Consider the following 20,581-nt stretch of genomic DNA (forward strand, 5'->3'; position numbering starts at 1 on the left):
CATTTCTCTGGCAGAAAGTTCTGGAATCTGGGAGGAGCCACAAATTTCCTTCCACGCAGCGTTCCCCCACGTCTCCCGATAAAAATGATACCTCACTTGTGTGGGTAGGCCTAGCGCCCGCGACAGGAAACGCCCCAAAGCGCAACGTGGACACAGCCACATTTTTGAATGAAAACAGAGGTGTTTTTTGCAAAGTGCCTACCTGTAGATTTTGGCCTGTAGCTCAGCCGCCACCTAGGGAAACCTACCAAACCTGTACATTTCTGAAAACTAGAGACCTAGGGGAATCCAAGATGGGGTGACTTGTGTGGCTCGGACCAGGTTCTGTTACCCAGAATCCATCGCAAACCTCAAAATTTGGCTAAAAAAACACACGTTCCTCACATTTCTGTGGCAGAAAGTTCTGGAATCTGAGAGGAGCCACACATTTCCTTCCACCCAGCGTTCCCCCATGTCTCCCGATAAAAATGATACCTCACTTGTGTGGGTAGGCCTAGAGCCCGCGACAGGAAACGCCCCAAAGCGCAACGTGGACACAGCCAAATTTTTGAAGGAAAACAGAGGTGTTTTTTGCAAAGTGCCTACCTGTAGATTTTGGCCTGTAGCTCAGCCGCCACCTAGGGAAACCTACCAAACCTGTGCATTTCTGAAAACTAGAGACCTAAGGGAATCCAAGATGGGGTGACTTGTGTGGCTCGGACAAGGTTCTGTTACCCAGAATCCTTTGCAAACCTCAAAATTTGGCAAAAAAACCACATGTTCCTCACATTTCTGTGGCAGAAAGTTCTGGAATCTGAGAGGAGCCACAAATTTCCTTCCACCCAGCGTTCCCCCACGTCTCCCGATAAAAATGATACCTCACTTGTGTGGGTAGGCCTAGCGCCTGCGACAGGAAACGCCCCAAAGCGCAAGGTGGACACAGCCAAATTTTTGAAGGAAAACAGAGGTGTTTTTTGCAAAGTGCCTACCTGTAGATTTTGGCCTGTAGCTCAGCCGCCACCTAGGGAAACCTACCAAACCTGTGCATTTCTGAAAACTAGAGACCTAAGGGAATCCAAGATGGGGTGACTTGTGTGGCTCGGACAAGGTTCTGTTACCCAGAATCCTTTGCAAACCTCAAAATTTGGCAAAAAAAACACATGTTCCTCACATTTCTGTGGCAGAAAGTTCTGGAATCTGAGAGGAGCTACAAATTTCCTTCCACCCAGCGTTCCCCCACGTCTCCCGATAGAAATGGTACCTCACTTGTGTGGGTAGGCCTAGCGCCCGCGACAGGAAACGCCCCAAAGTGCAAGGTGGACACAGCCAAATTTTTTAAGGAAAACAGAGGTGTTTTTTGCAAAGTGCCTACCTGTAGATTTTAGCCTGTTGCTCAGGCGCCACCTATGGAAACCTACCAAACCTGTGCATTTCTGAAAACTAGAGACCTAGGGGAATCCAAGATGGGGTGACTTGTGTGGCTCGGACCAGGTTCTGTTAGCCAGAATCCTTTGCAAACCTCAAAATTTGGCTAAAAATACACATGTTCCTAACATTTCTGTGGCAGAAAGTTCTGGAATCTGAGAGGAGCCACAAATTTCCTTCCACCCAGCGTTCCCCCACGTCTCCCGATAACAATGATACCTCACTTGTGTGGGTAGGCCTAGCGCCTGCAACAGGAAACGCCCCAAAGCGCAACGTGGACACAGCCAAATTTTTGAAGGAAAACAGAGGTGTTTTTTGAAAAGTGCCTACCTGTAGATTTTGGCCTGTAGCTCAGCCGCCACCTAGGGAAACCTACCAAACCTGTGCATTTCTGAAAACTAGAGACCTAGGGGAATCCAAGATGGGGTGACTTGTGTGGCTCGGACCAGGTTCTGTTACCCAGAATCCTTTGCAAACCTCAAAATTTGGCTAAAAAAACACATGTTCCTCACATTTCTGTGGCAGAAAGTTCTGGAATCTAAGAGGAGCCCCAAATTTCCTTCCACCCAGCGTTCCCCCACGTCTCCCGATAAAAATGGTACCTCACTTGTGTGGGTAGGCCTAGCGCCCGCGACAGGAAACGCCCCAAAGCGCAACGTGGACACAGCCAAATTTTTGAAGGAAAACAGAGGAGTTTTTTGCAAAGTGCCTACCTGTAGATTTTGGCCTGTTGCTCAGCCGCCACCTACGGAAACCTACCAAACCTGTGCATTTCTGAAAACTAGAGACCTAGGGGAATCCAAAATGGGGTGACTTGTGTGGCTCGGACCAGGTTCTGTTACCCAGAATCCTTTGCAAACCTCAAAATTTGGCTAAAAAAACACATGTTCCTCACATTTCTGTGGCAGAAAGTTCTGGAATCTGAGAGGAGCCACACATTTCCTTCCACCAAGCGTTCCCCCACGTCTCCCGATAAAAGTGATACCTCACTTGTGTGGGTAGGCCTAGCGCCCGCGACAGGAAACGCCCCAAAGCGCAACGTGGACACAGCCAAATTTTTTAAGGAAAACAGAGGTGTTTTTTGCAAAGTGCCTACCTGTAGAGTTTGGCCTGTAGCTCAGCCGCCACCTAGGGAAACCTACCAAACCTGTGCATTTCTGAAAACTAGAGGCCTAGGGGAATCCAAGATGGGGTGACTTGTGTGGCTCGGACAAGGTTCTGTTACCCAGAATCCTTTGCAAACCTCAAAATTTGGCTAAAAAAACACATGTTCCTCACATTTCTCTGGCAGAAAGTTCTGGAATCTGGGAGGAGCCACAAATTTCCTTCCACGCAGCATTCCCCCACGTCTCCCGATAAAAATGATACCTCACTTGTGTGGGTAGGCCTAGCGCCCGCGACATGAAACGCCCCAAAGAGCAACGTGGACACAGCCACATTTTTGAATGAAAACAGAGGTGTTTTTTGCAAAGTGCCTACCTGTAGATTTTGGCCTGTAGCTCAGCCGCCACCTAGGGAAACCTACCAAACCTGTACATTTCTGAAAACTAGAGACCTAGGGGAATCCAAGATGTGGTGACTTGTGTGGCTCGGACCAGGTTCTGTTACCCAGAATCCATCGCAAACCTCAAAATTTGGCTAAAAAAACACACGTTCCTCACATTTCTGTGGCAGAAAGTTCTGGAATCTGAGAGGAGCCACACATTTCCTTCCACCCAGCGTTCCCCCATGTCTCCCGATAAAAATGATACCTCACATGTGTGGGTAGGCCTAGAGCCCGCGACAGGAAACGCCCCAAAGCGCAACGTGGACACAGCCAAATTTTTGAAGGAAAACAGAGGTGTTTTTTGCAAAGTGCCTACCTGTAGATTTTGGCCTGTAGCTCAGCCGCCACCTAGGGAAACCTACCAAACCTGTGCATTTCTGAAAACTAGAGACCTAGGGGAATCCAAGATGGGGTGACTTGTGTGGCTCGGACCAGGTTCTGTTACCCAGAATCCATTGCAAACCTCAAAATTTGGCTAAAAAAAATACATGTTCCTCACATTTCTATGGCAGAAAGTTCTGGAATCTGAGAGAAGCCACAAATTTCCTTCCACCCAGCGTTCCCCCACGTCTCCCGATAAAAATGATACCTCACTTGTGTGGGTAGGCCTAGTGCCCGCGACAGGAAACGCCCCAAAGTGCAACGTGGACACAGCCAAATTTTTGAAGGAAAACAGAGGTGTTTTTTGCAAAGTGCCTACCTGTAGATTTTGGCCTGTAGCTCAGCCGCCTCCTAGGGAAACCTACCAAACCTGTGCATTTCTGAAAACTAGAGACCTAAGGGAATCCAAGATGGGGTGACTTGTGTGGCTCGGACAAGGTTCTGTTACCCAGAATCCTTTGCAAACCTCAAAATTTGGCAAAAAAACCACATGTTCCTCACATTTCTGTGGCAGAAAGTTCTGGAATCTGAGAGGAGCCACAAATTTCCTTCCACCCAGCGTTCCCCCACGTCTCCCGATAGAAATGGTACCTCACTTGTGTGGGTAGGCCTAGCGCCCGTGACAGGAAACGCCCCAAAGCGCAAGGTGTACACAGCCAAATTTTTGAAGGAAAACAGAGGTGTTTTTTGCAAAGTGCCAACCTGAAGATTTTAGCCTGTTGCTCAGGCCCCACCTACGGAAACCTACCAAACCTGTGCATTTCTGAAAACTAGAGACCTAGGGGAATCCAAGATGGGGTGACTTGTGTGGCTCGGACCAGGTTCTGTTACCCAGAATCCTTTGCAAACCTCAAAATTTGGGTAAAAATACACATGTTCCTCACATTTCTGTGGCAGAAAGTTCTGGAATCTGAGAGGAGCCACAAATTTTCTTCCACCCAGCGTTCCCCCACATCTCCCGATAGCAATGATACCTCACTTGTGTGGGTAGGCCTAGCGCCTGCAACAGGAAACGCCCCAAAGCGCAACGTGGACACAGCCAAATTTTTGAAGGAAAACAGAGGTGTTTTTTGCAAAGTGCCTACCTGTAGATTTTGGCCTGTTGCTCAGCCGCCACCTACGGAAACCTACCAAACCTGTGCATTTCTGAAAACTAGAGACCTAGGGGAATCCAAAATGGGGTGACTTGTGTGGCACGGACCAGGTTCTGTTACCCAGAATCCTTTGCAAACCTCAAAATTTGGCTAAAAAAACACATGTTCCTCACATTTCTGTGGCAGAAAGTTCTGGAATCTGAGAGGAGCCACACATTTCCTTCCACCCAGCGTTCCCCCACGTCTCCATGATAAAAATGATACCTCACTTGTGTGGGTAGGCCTAGCGCCTGCGACAGGAAACGCCCCAAAGCGCAACGTGGACACAGCCAAATTTTTGAAGGAAAACAGAGGTGTTTTTTGCAAAGTGTCTACCTGTAGATTTTGGCCTGTAGCTCAGCCGCCACCTAGGGAAACCTACCAAACCTGTGCATTTCTGAAAACTAGAGACCTAGGGAAATCCAAGATGGGGTGACTTGTGTGGCTCGGACCAGGTTCTGCTACCCAGAAACCTTTGCAAACCTCAAAATTTGGCTAAAAAAACACATGTTCCTCACATTTCTGTGGCAGAAAGTTCTGGAATCTGAGAGGAGCCACAAATTTCCTTCCACCCAGCGTTCCCCCACGTCTCCCGATAAAAATGATACCTCACTTGTGTGGGTAGGCCTAGCGCCCGCGACAGGAAACGCCCCAAAGCGCAACGTGGGCACAGCCAAATTTTTGAAGGAAAACAGAGGTGTTTTTTGCAAAGTGCCTACCTGTAGATTTTGGCCTGTAGCTCAGCCGCCACCTAGGGAAACCTACCAAACCTGTGCATTTCTGAAAACTAGAGACCGAGTGGAATCCAAGATGGGGTGACTTGTGTGGCTCGGACCAGGTTCTGTTACCCAGAATCCTTTGCAAACCTCAAAATTTGGCTAAAAAAACACATGTTCCTCACATTTCTGTGGCAGAAAGTTCTGGAATCTGAGAGTAGCCACAAATTTCCTTCCACCCAGCGTTCCCTCACATCTCCCGATAAAAATGATACCTCACTTGCGTGGGTAGGCCTAGCGCCCGCGACAGGAAACGCCCCAAAGCGCAACGTGGACACAGCCAAATTTTTGAAGGAAAACAGAGGTGTTTTTTGCAAAGTGCCTACCTGTAGATTTTGGCCTGTAGCTCAGCCGCCACCTAGGGAAACCTACCAAACCTATGCATTTCTGAAAACTAGAGACCTAGGGGAATCCAAGATGGGGTGACTTGTGTGGCTCAGACCAGGTTCTGTTACCCAGAATCCTTCGCAAACCTCAAAATTTGGCTAAAAAAACACATGTTCCTCAAATTTCTGTGGCAGAAAGTTCTGGAATCTGAGAGGAGCCACAAATTTCCTTCCACCCAGCGTTCCCCCACGTCTCCCGATAGAAATGGTACCTCACTTGTGTGGGTAGGCCTAGCGCCCGTGACAGGAAACGCCCCAAAGCGCAAGGTGTACACAGCCAAATTTTTGAAGGAAAACAGAGGTGTTTTTTGCAAAGTGCCAACCTGAAGATTTTAGCCTGTTGCTCAGGCCCCACCTACGGAAACCTACCAAACCTGTGCATTTCTGAAAACTAGAGACCTAGGGGAATCCAAGATGGGGTGACTTGTGTGGCTCGGACCAGGTTCTGTTACCCAGAATCCTTTGCAAACCTCAAAATTTGGGTAAAAATACACATGTTCCTCACATTTCTGTGGCAGAAAGTTCTGGAATCTGAGAGGAGCCACAAATTTTCTTCCACCCAGCGTTCCCCCACATCTCCCGATAGCAATGATACCTCACTTGTGTGGGTAGGCCTAGCGCCTGCAACAGGAAACGCCCCAAAGCGCAACGTGGACACAGCCAAATTTTTGAAGGAAAACAGAGGTGTTTTTTGCAAAGTGCCTACCTGTAGATTTTGGCCTGTTGCTCAGCCGCCACCTACGGAAACCTACCAAACCTGTGCATTTCTGAAAACTAGAGACCTAGGGGAATCCAAAATGGGGTGACTTGTGTGGCACGGACCAGGTTCTGTTACCCAGAATCCTTTGCAAACCTCAAAATTTGGCTAAAAAAACACATGTTCCTCACATTTCTGTGGCAGAAAGTTCTGGAATCTGAGAGGAGCCACACATTTCCTTCCACCCAGCGTTCCCCCACGTCTCCATGATAAAAATGATACCTCACTTGTGTGGGTAGGCCTAGCGCCTGCGACAGGAAACGCCCCAAAGCGCAACGTGGACACAGCCAAATTTTTGAAGGAAAACAGAGGTGTTTTTTGCAAAGTGTCTACCTGTAGATTTTGGCCTGTAGCTCAGCCGCCACCTAGGGAAACCTACCAAACCTGTGCATTTCTGAAAACTAGAGACCTAGGGGAATCCAAGATGGGGTGACTTGTGTGGCTCGGACCAGGTTCTGCTACCCAGAAACCTTTGCAAACCTCAAAATTTGGCTAAAAAAACACATGTTCCTCACATTTCTGTGGCAGAAAGTTCTGGAATCTGAGAGGAGCCACAAATATCCTTCCACCCAGCGTTCCCCCACGTCTCCCGATAAAAATGATACCTCACTTGTGTGGGTAGGCCTAGCGCCCGCGACAGCAAACACCCCAAAGCGCAACGTGGACACAGCCAAATTTTTGAAGGAAAACAGAGGTAATTTTTGCAAAGTGCCTACCTGTAGAATTTGGCCTGTAGCTCAGCCCCCACCTAGGGAAACCTACCAAACCTGTGCATTTCCGAAAATTAGAGACCTAGGGAAATCCAAGATGGGGTGACTTGTGTGGCTCGGACCAGGTTCTGTTACCCAGAATCCTTTGCAAACCTCAAAATTTGGCTACAAAACACATGTTCCTCACATTTCTGTGGCAGAAAGTTCTGGAATCTGAGAGGAGCCACAAATTTCCTTCCACCCAGCGTTCCCCCACGTCTCCCGATAAAAATGATACCTCACTTGTGTGGGTAGGCCTAGCGCCCGCGACAGGAAACGCCCCAAAGCGCAACGTGGGCACAGCCAAATTTTTGAAGGAAAACAGAGGTGTTTTTTGCAAAGTGCCTACCTGTAGATTTTGGCCTGTAGCTCAGCCGCCACCTAGGGAAACCTACCAAACCTGTGCATTTCTGAAAACTAGAGACCGAGTGGAATCCAAGATGGGGTGACTTGTGTGGCTCGGACCAGGTTCTGTTACCCAGAATCCTTTGCAAACCTCAAAATTTGGCTAAAAAAACACATGTTCCTCACATTTCTGTGGCAGAAAGTTCTGGAATCTGAGAGTAGCCACAAATTTCCTTCCACCCAGCGTTCCCTCACATCTCCCGATAAAAATGATACCTCACTTGCGTGGGTAGGCCTAGCGCCCGCGACAGGAAACGCCCCAAAGCGCAACGTGGACACAGCCAAATTTTTGAAGGAAAACAGAGGTGTTTTTTGCAAAGTGCCTACCTGTAGATTTTGGCCTGTAGCTCAGCCGCCACCTAGGGAAACCTACCAAACCTATGCATTTCTGAAAACTAGAGACCTAGGGGAATCCAAGATGGGGTGACTTGTGTGGCTCAGACCAGGTTCTGTTACCCAGAATCCTTCGCAAACCTCAAAATTTGGCTAAAAAAACACATGTTCCTCAAATTTCTGTGGCAGAAAGTTCTGGAATCTGAGAGGAGCCACAAATTTCCTTCCACCCAGCGTTCCCCCACGTCTCCTGATAAAAATGATACCTCACTTGTGTGGGTAGGCCTAGCGCCCGCGACATGAAACGCCCCAAAGCGCAACGTGGACACTGCCACATTTTTGAAAGGAAAACAGAGGTGTTTTTTGCAAAGTGCCTACCTGTAGATTTTGGCCTGTAGCTCAGCCGCCACCTAGGGAAACCTACCAAACATGTGCATTTCTGAAAACTAGAGACCTTGGGGAATCCAAGATGGGGTGACTTGTGTGGCTCGGACCAGGTTCTGTTACCCAGAATCCATTGCAAACCTCAAAATTTGGCTAAAAAAACACATGTTCCTCACATTTCTGTGGCAGAAAGTTCTGGAATCTGAGAGGAGCCACAAATTTCCTTCCACCCAGCGTTCCCCCATGTCTCCAGATAAAAATGATACCTCACTTGTGTGGTTAGGCCTAGAGCCCGCGACAGGAAATGCCCCAAAGCGCAACGTGGACACAGCCAAATTTTGGAAGGAAAACAGAGGTGTTTTTTCAAAGTACCTACCTGTAGATTTTGGCCTGTAGCTCAGCCGCCACCTAGGGAAACCTTCCAAACCTGTCCATTTCTGAAAACTAGAGACCTAGGGGAATCCAAAATGGGGTGACTTGTGTGGCTCGGACCAGGTTCTGTTACCCAGAATCCTTTGCAAACCTCAAAATGTGGCTAAAAAAACACATGTTCCTCATATTTCTGTGGCAGAAAGTTCTGGAATCTGAGAGAAGCCACAAATTTCCTTCCACCCAGCGTTCCCCCACGTCTCCCGATAAAAATGATACCTCACTTTTGTGGGTAGGCCTAGCGCCCGCGACAGGAAACGCCCCAAAGCGCAACGTGGACACAGCCAAATTTTTGAAGGAAAACAGAGGTGTTTTTTGCAAAGTGCCTAACTGTAGATTTTCGCCTGTAGCTCAGCCGCCACCTAGGGAAACCTACCAAACCTGTGCATTTCTGCAAACTAGAGACCTAGGGGAATCCAAGATGGGGTGACTTGTGTGGCTCGGACCAGGTTCTGTTACCCAGAATCCATTGCAAACCTCATACTTTGGCTAAAAAAACACATGTTCCTCACATTTCTGTGGCAGAAAGTTCTGGAATCTGAGAGGAGCCACAAATTTCCTTCCACCCAGCGTTCCCCCACGTCTCCCGATAAAAATTATACCTCACTTGTGTGGGTAGGCCTAGCGCCCGCGACAGGAAACGCCCCAAAGCGCAACGTGGAGACAGCCAAATTTTTGAAGGAAAACAGAGGTGTTTTTTGCAAAGTGCCTACCTGTTGATTTTGGCCTGTAGCTCAGCCGCCACCTAGGGAAACCTACCAAACCTGTGCATTTCTGAAAACTAGAGACCTAAGGGAATCCAAGATGGGGTGACTTGTGTGGCTCGGACCAGGTTCTGTTACCCAGAATCCATTGCAAACCTCAAAATATGGCTAAAAAAACACATGTTCCTCACATTTCTGTGGCAGAAAGTTCTGGAATATGAGAGGAGCGACAAATTTCCTCCCACCCAGCGTTCCCCCATGTCTCCCGATAAAAATGATACCTCACTTGTGTGGGTAGGCCTAGCGCCCGCGACAGGAAACGCCCCAAAGCGCAACGTGGACACGGCCACATTTTTGAAGGAAAACAGAGGTGTTTTTTGCAAAGTGCCTACCTGTAGATTTTGGCCTGTAGCTCAGCCGCCACCTAGGGAAACCTACCAAACCTGTGCATTTCTAAAACTAGAGACCTAGGGGAATCCAAGATGGGGTGACTTGTGTGGCTCGGACCAGGTTCTGTTACCCAGAATCCATTGCAAACCTCAAAATTTGGCTAAAAAAACACATGTTCCTCACATTTCTGTGGCAGAAAGTTCTGGAATCTGAGAGGAGCCACGAATTTCCTTCCACCCAGCGTTCCCCCACATCTCCCGATAAAAATGATACCTCACTTGTGTGGGTAGGCCTAGCGCCCGCGACAGGAAACGCCCCAAAGCGCAACGTGGACACAGCCAAATTTTTGAAGGAAAACAGAGGTGTTTTTTGCAAAGTGCCTACCTGTAGAGTTTGGCCTGTAGCTCAGCCGCCACCTAGGGAAACCTACCAAACCTGTGCATTTCTGAAAACTAGAGGCCTAGGGGAATCCAAGATGGGGTGACTTGTGTGGCTCGGACAAGGTTCTGTTACCCAGAATCCTTTGCAAACCTCAAAATTTGGCAAAAAAACCACATGTTCCTCACATTTCTGTGGCAGAAAGTTCTGGAATCTGAGAGGAGCCACAAATTTCCTTCCACCCAGCGTTCCCCCACGTCTCCCGATAGAAATGGTACCTCACTTGTGTGGGTAGGCCTAGCGCCCGCGACAGGAAACGCCCCAAAGCGCAAGGTGTACACAGCCAAATTTTTGAAGGAAAACAGAGGTGTTTTTTGCAAAGTGCCAACCTGTAGATTTTGGCCTGTAGCTCAGCCGCCACCTAGGGAAACCTACCAAACCTGTGCATTTCTGAAAACTAGAGACCTAAGGGAATCCAAGATGGGGTGACTTGTGTGGCTCGGACCAGGTTCTGTTACCCAGAATCCATTGCAAACCTCAAAATATGGCTAAAAAAACACATGTTCCTCACATTTCTGTGGCAGAAAGTTCTGGAATATGAGAGGAGCGACAAATTTCCTTCCACCCAGCGTTCCCCCACGTCTCCCGATAAAAATGATACCTCACTTGTGTGGGTAGGCCTAGCGCCCGCGACAGGAAACGCCCCAAAGCACAACGTGGACACGGCCACATTTTTGAAGGAAAACAGAGGTGTTTTTTGCAAAGTGCCTACCTGTAGATTTTGGCCTGTAGCTCAGCCGCCACCTAGGGAAACCTACCAAACCTGTGCATTTCTAAAACTAGAGACCTAGGGGAATCCAAGATGGGGTGACTTGTGTGGCTCGGACCAGGTTCTGTTACCCAGAATCCATTGCAAACCTCAAAATTTGGCTAAAAAAACACATGTTCCTCACATTTCTGTGGCAGAAAGTTCTGGAATCTGAGAGGAGCCACGAATTTCCTTCCACCCAGCGTTCCCCCACGTCTCCATGATAAAAATGATACCTCACTTGTGTGGGTAGGCCTAGCGCCTGCGACAGGAAACACCCCAAAGCTCAACGTGGACACAGCCAAATTTTTGAAGGAAAACAGAGGTGTTTTTTGCAAAGTGTCTACCTGTAGAATTTGGCCTGTAGCTCAGCCCCCACCTAGGGAAACCTACCAAACCTGTGCATTTCCGAAAACTAGAGACCTAGGGGAATCCAAGATGGGGTGACTTGTGTGGCTCGGACCAGGTTCTGTTACCCAGAATCCTTTGCAAACCTCAAAATTTGGCTAAAAAAACACATGTTCCTCACATTTCTGTGGCAGAAAGTTCTGGAATCTGAGAGGAGCCACAAATTTCTTCCACCCAGCGTTCCCCCACGTCTCCCGATAGAAATGATACCTCACTTGTGTGGGTAGGCCTAGCGCCCGTGACAGGAAACGCCCCAAAGCGCAACGTGGACACAGCCACATTTTTGAAGGAAAACAGAGGTGTTTTTTGCAATGTGCCTACCTGTAGATTTTGGCCTGTAGCTCAGCCGCCACCTAGGGAAACCTACCAAACCTGTACATTTCTGAAAACTAGAGACCTAGGGGAATCCAAGATGGGGTGACTTGTGTGGCTCGGACCAGGTTCTGTTACCCAGAATCCGTCGCAAACCTCAAAATTTGGCTAAAAAAACACACGTTCCTCACATTTCTGTGGCAGAAAGTTCTGAAATCTGAGAGGAGCCACAAATTTCCTTCCACCCAGCGTTCCCCCATGTCTCCCGATAAAAATGATACCTCACTTGTGTGGGTAGGCCTAGAGCCCGCGACAGGAAATGCCCCAAAGCGCAACGTGGACACAGCAACATTTTTGAAGGAAATCAGAGGTGTTTTTTGCAAAGTGCCTACCTGTAGATTTTGGCCTGTAGCTCAGCCGCCACCTAGGGAAACCTACCAAACCTGTGCATTTCTGAAAACTAGAGACCTAGGGGAATCCAAGATGGGGTGACTTGTGTGGCTCGGACCAGGTTCTGTTACCCAGAATCCATTGCAAACCTCAAAATTTGGCTAAAAAAAATACATGTTCCTCACATTTCTGTGGCAGAAAGTTCTGGAATCTGAGAGAAGCCACAAATTTCCTTCCACCCAGCGTTCCCCCACGTCTCCCGATAAAAATGATACCTCACTTGTGTGGGTAGGCCTATTGCCTGCGACAGGAAACGCCCCAAAGCGCAACGTGGACACAGCCAAATTTTTGAAGGAAAACAGAGGTGTTTTTTGCAAAGTGCCTACCTGTAGATTTTGGCCTGTAGCTCAGCCGCCACCTAGGGAAACCTACAAAACCTGTGCATTTCTGAAAACTAGAGACCTAGGGGAATCTAAGAAGGGGTGACTTGTGTGGCTCGGACCAGGTTCTGCTACCCAGAATCCTTTGCAAACCTCAAAATTTGGCTAAAAAAACACATGTTCCTCACATTTCTGTGGCAGAAAGTTCTGGAATCTGAGAGGAGCCACAAATATCCTTCCACCCAGCGTTCCTCCACGTCTCCCGATAAAAATGATACCTCACTTGTGTGGGTAGGCCTAGCGCCCGCGACAGCAAACACCCCAAAGCGCAAGGTGGACACAGCCAAATTTTTGAAGGAAAACAGAGGTAATTTTTGCAAAGTGCCTACCTGTAGAATTTGGCCTGTAGCTCAGCCCCCACCTAGGGAAACCTACCAAACCTGTGCATTTCCGAAAACTAGAGACATATGGGAATCCAAGATGGGGTGACTTGTGTGGCTCGGACCAGGTGCTGTTACCCAGAATCCTTTGCAAACCTCAAAATTTGGCTAAAAAAACACATGTTCCTCACATTTCTGTGGCAGAAAGTTCTGGAATCTGAGAGGAGCCACAAATTTCCTTCCACCCAGCGTTCCCTCACATCTCCCGATAAAAATGATACCTCACTTGCGTGGGTAGGCCTAGCGCCCGCGACAGGAAACGCCCCAAAGCGCAACGTGGACACAGCCAAATTTTTGAAGGAAAACAGAGGTGTTTTTTGCAAAGTGCCTACCTGTAGATTTTGGCCTGTAGCTCAGCCGCCACCTAGGGAAACCTACCAAACCTATGCATTTCTGAAAACTAGAGACCTAGGGGAATCCAAGATGGGGTGACTTGTGTGGCTCAGACCAGGTTCTGTTACCCAGAATCCTTCGCAAAACTCAAAATTTGGCTAAAAAAACACATGTTCCTCACATTTCTGTGGCAGAAAGTTCTGGAATCTGAAAGGAGCCACAAATTTCCTTCCACCCAGCGTTCCCAAACGTCTCCCGATAAAAATGATACCTCACTTGTGTGGGTAGGCCTAGCGCCCGCGACATGAAACGCCCCAAAGCGCAACGTGGACACTGCCACATTTTTGAAAGGAAAACAGAGGTGTTTTTTGCAAAGTGCCTACCTGTTGATTTTGGCCTGTAGCTCAGCCGCCACCTAGGGAAACCTACCAAACATGTGCATTTCTGAAAACTAGAGACCTAAGGGAATCCAAGATGGGGTGACTTGTGTGGCTCGGACAAGGTTCTGTTACCCAGAATCCTTTGCAAACCTCAAAATTTGGCAAAAAAACCACATGTTCCTCACATTTCTGTGGCAGAAAGTTCTGGAATCTGAGAGGAGCCACAAATTTCCTTCCACCCAGCGTTCCCCCACGTCTCCCGATAGAAATGGTACCTCACTTGTGTGGGTAGGCCTAGCGCCCGCGACAGGAAACGCCCCAAAGCGCAAGGTGTACACAGCCAAATTTTTTAAGGAAAACAGAGGTGTTTTTTGCAAAGTGCCAACCTGTAGATTTTAGCCTGTTGCTCAGGCCCCACCTACGGAAACCTACCAAACCTGTGCATTTCTGAAAACTAGAGACCTAGGGGAATCCAAGATGGGGTGACTTGTGTGGCTCGGACCAGGTTCTGTTACCCAGAATCCTTTGCAAACCTCAAAATTTGGGTAAAAATACACATGTTCCTCACATTTCTGTGGCAGAAAGTTCTGGAATCTGAGAGGAGCCACAAATTTCCTTCCACCCAGCGTTCCCCCACATCTCCCGATAGCAATGATACCTCACTTGTGTGGGTAGGCCTAGCGCCTGCAACAGGAAACGCCCCAAAGCGCAATGTGGACACAGCCAAATTTTTGAAGGAAAACAGAGGTGTTTTTTGCAAAGTGCCTACCTGTAGATTTTGGCCTGTTGCTCAGCCGCCACCTACGGAAACCTACCAAACCTGTGCATTTCTGAAAACTAGAGACCTAGGGGAATCCAAAATGGGGTGACTTGTGTGGCTCGGACCAGGTTCTGTTACCCAGAATCCTTTGCAAACCTCAAAATTTGGCTAAAAAAACACATGTTCCTCACATTTCTGTGGCAGAAAGTTCTGGAATCTGAGAGGAGCCACAAATTTCCTTCCACCCAGCGTTCCCCCACGTCTCCATGATAAAAATGATACCTCACTTGTGTGGGTAGGCCTAGCGCCTGCGACAGGAAACGCCCCAAAGCGCAACGTGGACACAGTCAAATTTTTGAAGGAAAACAGAGGTGTTTTTTGCAAAGTGTCTACCTGTAGATTTTGGCCTGTAGCTCAGCCGCCACCTAGGGAAACCTACCAAACCTGTGCATTTCTGAAAACTAGAGACCTAGGGGAATCCAAGATGGGGTGACTTGTGTGGCTCGGACCAGGTTCTGCTACCCAGAATCCTTTGCAAACCTCAAAATTTGGCTAAAAAAACACATGTTCCTCACATTTCTGTGGCAGAAAGTTCTGGAATCTGAGAGGAGCCACAAATATCCTTCCACCCAGCGTTCCCCCACGTCTCCCGATAAAAATGATACCTCACTTGTGTGGGTAGGCCTAGCGCCCGCGACAGCAAACACCCCAAAGCGCAACGTGGACACAGCCAAAGTTTTGAAGGAAAACAGAGGTAATTTTTGCAAAGTGCCTACCTGTAGAATTTGGCCTGTAGCTCAGCCCCCACCTAGGGAAACCTACCAAACCTGTGCATTTCCGAAAACTAAAGACCTAGGGGAATCCAAGATGGGGTGACTTGTGTGGCTCGGACCAGGTTCTGTTACCCAGAATCCGTTGCAAACCTCAAAATTTGGCTAAAAAAACACATGTTCCTCACATTTCTGTGGCAGAAAGTTCTGGAATCTGAGAGGAGCCACAAATTTCCTTCCACCCAGCGTTCCCCCACGTCTCCCGATAAAAATGATACCTCACTTGTGTGGGTAGGCCTAGCGCCCGCGACAGGAAACGCCCCAAAGCGCAACGTGGACACAGCCAAATTTTTGAAGGAAAACAGAGGTGTTTTTTGCAAAGTGCCTACCTGTAGATTTTGGCCTGTAGCTCAGCCGCCACCCAGGGAAACCTACCAAACCTGTGCATTTCTGAAAACTAGAGACCGAGTGGAATCCAAGATGGGGTGACTTGTGTGGCTCGGACCAGGTTCTGTTACCCAGAATCCTTTGCAAACCTCAAAATTTGGCTAAAAAAACACATGTTCCTCACATTTCTGTGGCAGAAAGTTCTGGAATCTGAGAGGAGCCACAAATTTCCTTCCACCCAGCGTTCCCTCACATCTCCCGATAAAAATGATACCTCACTTGCGTGGGTAGGCCTAGCGCCCGCGACAGGAAACGCCCCAAAGCGCAACGTGGACACAGCCAAATTTTTGAAGGAAAACAGAGGTGTTTTTTGCAAAGTGCCTACCTGTAGATTTTGGCCTGTAGCTCAGCCGCCACCTAGGGAAACCTACCAAACCTATGCATTTCTGAAAACTAGAGACCTAGGGGAATCCAAGATGGGGTGACTTGTGTGGCTCAGACCAGGTTCTGTTACCCAGAATCCTTCGCAAACCTCAAAATTTATCTAAAAAAACACATGTTCCTCAAATTTCTGTGGCAGAAAGTTCTGGAATCTGAGAGGAGCCACAAATTTCCTTCCACCCAGCGTTCCCCCACGTCTCCTGATAAAAATGATACCTCACTTGTGTGGGTAGGCCTAGCGCCCGCGACATGAAACGCCCCAAAGCGCAACGTGGACACTGCCACATTTTTTAAAGGAAAACAGAGGTGTTTTTTGCAAAGTGCCTACCTGTAGATTTTGGCCTGTAGCTCAGCCGCCACCTATGGAAACCTTCCAAACCTGTGCATTTCTGAAAACTAGAGACCTAGGGGAATCCAAGATGGGGTGACTTGTGTGGCTCGGACCAGGTTCTGTTACCCAGAATCCATTGCAAATCTCAAAATTTGGCTAAAAAAAATACATGTTCCACACATTTCTGTGGCAGAAAGTTCTGGAATCTGAGAGAAGCCACATATTTCCTTCCACCCAGCGTTCCCCCACGTCTCCCGATAAAAATGATACCTCACTTGTGTGGGTAGGCCTAGCACCTGCGACAGGAAACGCCCCAAAGCGCAACGTGGACACAGCCACATTTTTGAAAGAAAACAGAGGTGTTTTTTGCAAAGTGTCTACCTGTTGATTTTGGCCTGTAGCTCAGCCGCCACCTAGGGAAACCTACCAAACCTGTCCATTTCTGAAAACTAGAGACCTAGGGGAATCCAAAATGGGGTGACTTGTGTGGCTCGGACCAGGTTCTGTTACCCAGAATCCATTGCAAACCTCAAAATTTGGCTAAAAAAACACATGTTCCTCACATTTCTGTGGCAGAAAGTTCTGGAATCTGAGAGGAGCCACAAATTTCCTTCCACCCAGCGTTCCCCCACATCTCCCGATAAAAATGATACCTCACTTGAGTGGGTAGGCCTAGGGCCCGCGACAGGAAACGCCCCAAAGCGAAACGTGGACACAGCCAAATTTTTGAAGGAAAACAGAGGTGTTTTTTGCAAAGTGCCTACCTGTAGAGTTTGGCCTGTAGCTCAGCCGCCACCTAGGGAAACCTACCAAACCTGTGCATTTCTGAAAACTAGAGACCTACGGGAATCCAAGATGGGGTGACTTGTGTGGCTCGGACCAGGTTCTGTTACCCAGAATCCTTTGCAAACCTCAAAATTTGGCTAAAAAAACACATGTTCCTCACATTTCTGTGGCAGAAAGTTCTGGAATCTGAGAGGAGCCACAAATTTCCTTCCACCCAGCGTTCCCCCACGTCTCACGATAAAAATTATACCTCACTTGTGTGGGTAGGCCTAGCGCCCGCGACAGGAAACGCCCCAAAGCGCAACGTGGAGACAGCCAAATTTTTGAAGGAAAACAGAGGTGTTTTTTGCAAAGTGCCTACCTGTTGATTTTGGCCTGTAGCTCAGCCGCCACCTAGGGAAACCTACCAAACCTGTGCATTTCTGAAAACTAGAGACCTAAGGGAATCCAAGATGGGGTGACTTGTGTGGCTCGGACCAGGTTCTGTTACCCAGAATCCATTGCAAACCTCAAAATATGGCTAAAAAAACACATGTTCCTCACATTTCTGTGGCAGAAAGTTCTGGAATATGAGAGGAGCGACAAATTTCCTTCCACCCAGCGTTCCCCCACGTCTCCCGATAAAAATGATACCTCACTTGTGTGGGTAGGCCTAGCGCCCGCGACAGGAAACGCCCCAAAGCGCAACGTGGATACGGCCACATTTTTGAAGGAAAACAGAGGTGTTTTTTGCAAAGTGCCTACCTGTAGATTTTGGCCTGTAGCTCAGCCGCCACCTAGGGAAACCTACCAAACCTGTGCATTTCTAAAACTAGAGACCTAGGGGAATCCAAGATGGGGTGACTTGTGTGGCTCGGACCAGGTTCTGTTACCCAGAATCCATTGCAAACCTCAAAATTTGGCTAAAAAAACACATGTTCCTCACATTTCTGTGGCAGAAAGTTCTGGAATCTGAGAGGAGCCACGAATTTCCTTCCACCCAGCGTTCCCCCACATATCCCGATAAAAATGATACCTCACTTGTGTGGGTAGGCCTAGCGCCCGCGACAGGAAACGCCCCAAAGCGCAACGTGGACACAGCCAAATTTTTGAAGGAAAACAGAGGTGTTTTTTGCAAAGTGCCTACCTGTAGAGTTTGGCCTGTAGCTCAGCCGCCACCTAGGGAAACCTACCAAACCTGTGCATTTCTGAAAACTAGAGACCTAGGGGAATCCAAGATGGGGTGACTTGTGTGGCTCGGACCAGGTTCTGTTACCCAGAATCCTTTGCAAACCTCAAAATTTGGCTAAAAAAACACATGTTCCTCACATTTCTGTGGCAGAAAGTTCTGGAATCTGGGAGGAGCCACAAATTTCTTCCACCCAGCGTTCCCCCATGTCTCCCGATAGAAATGATACCTCACTTGTGTGGGTAGGCCTAGCGCCCGCGACAGGAAACGCCCCAAAGCGCAACGTGGACACAGCCACATTTTTGAAGGAAAACAGAGGTGTTTTTTGCTAAGTGCCTACCTGTAGATTTTGGCCTGTAGCTCAGCCGCCACCTAGGGAAACCTACCAAACCTGTACATTTCTGAAAACTAGAGACCTAGGGGAATCCAAGATGGGGTGACTTGTGTGGCTCGGACCAGGTTCTGTTACCCAGAATCCGTCGCAAACCTCAAAATTTGGCTAAAAAAACACACGTTCCTCACATTTCTGTGGCAGAAAGTTCTGAAATCTGAGAGGAGCCACAAATTTCCTTCCACCCAGCATTCCCCCATGTCTCCCGATAAAAATGATACCTCACTTGTGTGGGTAGGCCTAGAGCCCGCAACAGGAAATGCCCCAAAGCGCAACGTGGACACAGCAAAATATTTGAAGGAAATCAGAGGTGTTTTTTGCAAAGTGCCTACCTGTAGATTTTGGCCTCTAGCTCAGCCGCCACCTAGGGAAACCTACCAAACCTGTGCATTTCTGAAAACTAGAGACCAAGGGGAATCCAAGATGGGGTGACTTGTGTGGCTCGGACCAGGTTCTGTTACCCAGAATCCATTGCAAACCTCAAAATTTGGCTAAAAAAAATACATGTTCCTCACATTTCTGTGGCAGAAAGTTCTGGAATCTGAGAGAAGCCACAAATTTCCTTCCACCCAGCGTTCCCCCACGTCTCCCGATAAAAATGATACCTCACTTGTGTGGGTAGGCCTAGTGCCTGCGACACTAAACGCCCCAAAGCGCAACGTGGACACAGCCAAATTTTTGAAGGAAAACAGAGGTGTTTTTTGCAAAGTGCCTACCTGTAGATTTTGGCCTGTAGCTCAGCCGCCACCTAGGGAAACCTACCAAACCTGTGCATTTCTGAAAACTAGAGACCTAGGGGAATCTAAGATGGGGTGACTTGTGTGGCTCGGACCAGGTTCTGCTACCCAGAATCCTTTGCAAACCTCAAAATTTGGCTAAAAAAACACATGTTCCTCACATTTCTGTGGCAGAAAGTTCTGGAATCTGAGAGGAGCTACAAATATCCTTCCACCCAGCGTTCCCCCACGTCTCCCGATAAAAATGATACCTCACTTGTGTGGGTAGGCCTAGCGCCCGCGACAGGAAACGCCCCAAAGCGCAACGTGGACACAGCCAAATTTTTGAAGGAAAACAGAGGTGTTTTTTGCAAAGTGCCTACCTGTAGATTTTGGCCTGTAGCTCAGCCGCCACCCAGGGAAACCTACCAAACCTGTGCATTTCTGAAAACTAGAGACCGAGTGGAATCCAAGATGGGGTGACTTGTGTGGCTCGGACCAGGTTCTGTTACCCAGAATCCTTTGCAAACCTCAAAATTTGGCTAAAAAAACACATGTTCCTCACATTTCTGTGGCAGAAGTTCTGGAATCTGAGAGGAGCCACAAATTTCCTTGCACCCAGCGTTCCCTCACATCTCCCGATAAAAATGATACCTCACTTGCGTGGGTAGGCCTAGCGCCCGCGACAGGAAACGCCCCAAAGCGCAACGTGGACACAGCCAAATTTTTGAAGGAAAACAGAGGTGTTTTTTGCAAAGTGCCTACCTGTAGATTTTGGCCTGTAGCTCAGCCGCCACCTAGGGAAACCTACCAAACCTATGCATTTCTGAAAACTAGAGACCTAGGGGAATCCAAGATGGGGTGACTTGTGTGGCTCAGACCAGGTTCTGTTACCCAGAATCCTTCGCAAACCTCAAAATTTATCTAAAAAAACACATGTTCCTCAAATTTCTGTGGCAGAAAGTTCTGGAATCTGAGAGGAGCCACAAATTTCCTTCCACCCAGCGTTCCCCCACGTCTCCTGATAAAAATGATACCTCACTTGTGTGGGTAGGCCTAGCGCCCGCGACATGAAACGCCCCAAAGCGCAACGTGGACACTGCCACATTTTTTAAAGGAAAACAGAGGTGTTTTTTGCAAAGTGCCTACCTGTAGATTTTGGCCTGTAGCTCAGCCGCCACCTAGGGAAACCTTCCAAACCTGTGCATTTCTGAAAACTAGAGAC

The sequence above is a fragment of the Pleurodeles waltl genome, chromosome 4_1 (genome assembly GCF_031143425.1).
Source record: "Pleurodeles waltl isolate 20211129_DDA chromosome 4_1, aPleWal1.hap1.20221129, whole genome shotgun sequence".
Lineage (NCBI taxonomy): Eukaryota > Metazoa > Chordata > Amphibia > Caudata > Salamandridae > Pleurodeles > Pleurodeles waltl.